General features: G+C 37.0%; 1 non-coding gene across 1 annotated transcript; it reads right to left on the bottom strand.

The window, feature by feature from the left end:
* Positions 1-1926: 1926 nt before the first annotated feature.
* LOC121217592 (small nucleolar RNA R71) lies at positions 1927-2032 on the bottom strand. Its single transcript, XR_005913727.1, has one exon. It is a non-coding gene; the product is annotated as a small nucleolar RNA R71 (small nucleolar RNA).
* Positions 2033-3951: the final 1919 nt, after the last annotated feature.

The raw sequence follows: 3951 nt of genomic DNA, 5'->3' as shown, positions 1-3951 counted from the left end.
TTATACTCAGAAGAGCTTAGGATAGCAAAAACTGCGAGAAACAGGCCAAAAACAGAAAAATTGGGGCTAAATCAGTCTTTCACACAGCCTAGGCACTTCCACACGGGTGATCCACACGCCCGTGTGTCATGGCCGTGTCGACACTAAACCAAGTCAGAATTACACATGGCCTGAGCACCTTCACACGGGCGTGGCACACGACCATGTCCCTGTTGAGCCCAAGTCTAATTCTACTCAGAAAAGGCTAATTTTGAGGGTTTTGAGGCATTCTAAAGTCTATATAAAGACCCTAGAAGAGGATTGAAAAGGGGATGGAGAAGAGAAGGGAGAAAATACTCGAGAACAGCCATCGGGATCAGCTCAGAAGGAGGATCTACAGCAAGACTGAAGATTTCCATCCAATTTCCTAGTTCTTTGGGTTTCTTTATGTTTAGTTGTTTTCTAAATCTTGAGATGTTTTCCATTATTATGAACTAAACTCCCTAAATACCTAGGGGAGATGAAACCTAAGATGAATCTTATTACTATTTGAATTATATGATAAATACTTGTTCTTATTCTTAATTGTGAGTTTTAAATTCTTGTTTTAATATTCTAGGGTATTAACTCAGGTTTTGATGTGCTTATTCAGTGGAGCAAAAGTCCCTGTTTAAGAGTAGATCCCCATGATTAAGCGGAGTCGCATGTAATCCTAGAGATAAGACGACATAAATCTGCCGGATTAGAGACAAATTTAATAAGGGAATCCAAAGATCGAGTTAATGCAACAATAGGGGTTTTAATTAAAAAGAGATTTCAAGTAATCAACCTAGAGTCAGTTGATTTTAGTCTCGAGAGGGATATTAACATAAATTAGGGATTTCTACGGATTAAGTCAAGTCAATAAATCATCTAATTCAGAGGTAATAAGTGAAGTCAAGGTGAACTCTTCCTTAGGTATTGTCTTCTCCATCGATTTTCCTAAAGTATTCTCTAACTTTTATCTCTATCGTAATCTTAGTAATTAGATAATTAGTTTTAGATTAAAAATTATGTTAATTGTTAGGCTAGATAATAAAAAGATAGTAATTACTAGTACTTTTAGTCCTCGTGGATACGATATCCCCGGTCTCACCATAACTATACTACTGTTCGATTGGTGCGCTTGCCTTAGTCGAATTTTTAGTTAATTTTACGACCATCAAGTTTTTGGCGCCGTTGCCGGGGACTAAGATATTAGGAACACTTAATTTTTATTACTTTAGCCATTTTTTCCTTTATTGCAATTTACTTTTTTGTTTTTAATTTTAATTTTTTGTTTCTAAAATTTTCTTTTCTTTAACTCCTGGCAGGTTTTTAACAGTTTATGACTAGAAGAAACTCATCAGGACCTTTGCTTTTTGACAGTGAGATCGAGAGCACAGCTCACAGAAACCGAAGAGAAATAAGGTGAAGCCTACAATACATAGAGGAAGAGTTAGAGGACGACATACATACTACAACTGAGGAGATGGCTGATAATCAGAATAATCTGCTACCTCCAGTGGTTGCTGCAAATCCTGTAGATTAGAATTCTGCTCCTTGTACTATGTATGATTATGCTAAACATACTTTAATAGGAACTGAATCGAGTATAGTTAGACTTGCTGTTGCTGCAAATAATTTTGAACTGAAACCTAACACGATTCAAATTATACAACAGTTTATTCAGTTTGATGATTTGCAAGACGAGGATCCAAACACTCATTTAGCTAATTTTCTGGAATTCTGCGACACCTTAAAATTAATGGCGTTTCTGACGATGCCATTCGCTTTTGGTTATTTCCCTTTTCATTAAAAAATAAGGCTAAATAGTGGTTGAACTCGTTACCTCGAGGGTCAATCACCACTTGGGAACAAATGACCGAAAAATATTTGCTTAAATATTTTTCGCCGACTAAAACGGCTAAATTAAGGAATGATATCTTTTTTTTGTGCAGATGGATTTAAAAACTCTTTATGATTCATGAGAGAGATACAATGACTTTTTAAGAAGGTGCCCTCACCATGGGTTACCTCTATGGCTGCAGGTTCAGACTTTTTACAATGGTGTGAACCTCTTAACAAGGCAATTGATCGACGTAGCCGCCGGTGGAACTTTAAGCAACAAAACACCTGAAGAGGCTTACGAATTTATTGAAGAGATGTCACTGAATAACTATCAGTGGCAAGTCATGAGAACGAAGCTGACAAAAGCAGCTAGTGTTTTCAACCTCGACGCGGTCACTATGCTATCTAATCAGGTAGAACTTTTAAATAAAAAGATTGATGGTTTGTATAGTTCTACTTAGGTACATCCAGTGATGAGGTGTGATTCAAATGGAGGAGGAGTACACAACACAGATTATCCATCCTTCAACCCTAGCACTGAGGAGGAACAAGTCCACTATATGGGTAGTAATTCTAGACCTCAAAATAACCCGTATAGTAACACTTATAATGTAGGTTAGAGGAACCATCCCAATTTCTCGTGGGATGGTCAAGGAAATCAAAGGCCACAACGTCCCCCAGGCTTTCAACAACCACCTTACCAACAAGAGAAGAAATCGAACCTTGAAGAGATGCTCAGAAAATTCATCTCGGTGTCAGAAACATGTTTTCAGAATAACGAAACAGCACTTAAGAATCAACAAGCATCGATTCAAGGGCTCGAAACTCAAATAGGACAGCTTGCTAAGTTGATTTCTGAATGACCACAAGGTGGCCCACCAAGTAACACTGAAACTAACCCAAGGGAACTTTATGGGATTACTGTTCGAGATGAAGAAGGGTTAGTTGAACTTGAATCAGAACTGAAGCAAGGACTTATGGTAAGTAATGGTAAGGATGGGGTGAACCACAATAAGCAGAAACTGGTAAGCAAAGAGTATAAACCTCGTAGGAAGACCACACAGATGAACAATTCGGTAAATTCCTTAAATTATTAAAAAAATACATATTAACTTACCGTTTATTAAATCTCTTTCATAGATGGAAAACGCAGTGAAATTTTTAAAGGAGGTCTTGGCTAATAAACGAAAGTTAGATGATGCATTGCATGTGGAATTAAACGCAGTTTGCTCAGCCATTTTACAAAATAAGCTACCTAACAAGTTGAAAGATCCAGGGAGTTTTATGATTCCTTGCTTAATTGGTAGTTTAAATGTTAACAATGCTTTGGCTAATTTAGGGGAAAGCATTAATGTCATGCCTTATAAAATGTTTAAACAACTAGGTCTTGGGAAACGTAAACAAACTAGGATGAGCATTCAATTGGCAGATAAAACAGTTAGATTTCCTAAGGTATTATTGAAGACGTGCTTGTCAAAATTGATAAATTTATATTCCCAATTGATTTTGTTGTTTTAGACATGGAAGAAGATAGTGACGTGCCTTTGATTTTAGGACGATCCTTTTTAGCAACTGCTAGGACTATCATTGATGTTGGCACAGGCTCTCCAAGCTCGTGATTCGATTAAATTATCTAGTAAGCAAGATGGCTATACAAGTTCTGTTGATATAAATAACATTATGGCTCAAACTTCTTTTTAGGAAACCCCTAGAGAGAATATGATGGAGACAGATTCTAGTCCATGTGACAAAAACAGAATGAGTCACGAGGAATGAAGACTACAAATCGATGAACTAGACGAATGGCGAACACATGTCAAGGAGAAACCAAAAGCACACGATGAATCAAAGCAACATCATGACAAGCGTAGGTATGAAAAAACGCAATTTAAGGTCGGGGAAAAAGTTTTGTTAGATGAAAAGGACCCTCAAATTGCTACTTTAGAGCACAATACAAATGGAGCAATTCCCTTCATGGTACTAAAAACCTTCCCACATGGTACAGTCGAGGTAACACACACTGAATTTGAAACTTTCAAGGTAAATAATACTTGACTCAGACCGTATTTTGATAAAATTGATGGAAGAGGTAAGGAGTTTCAA

Source organism: Gossypium hirsutum, chromosome A02, assembly GCF_007990345.1.
Source record: "Gossypium hirsutum isolate 1008001.06 chromosome A02, Gossypium_hirsutum_v2.1, whole genome shotgun sequence".
Lineage (NCBI taxonomy): Eukaryota > Viridiplantae > Streptophyta > Magnoliopsida > Malvales > Malvaceae > Gossypium > Gossypium hirsutum.
The sequence above is the reverse complement of the archived record's forward strand: the minus strand, read 5'-3'. Positions and strand labels throughout refer to the sequence as shown.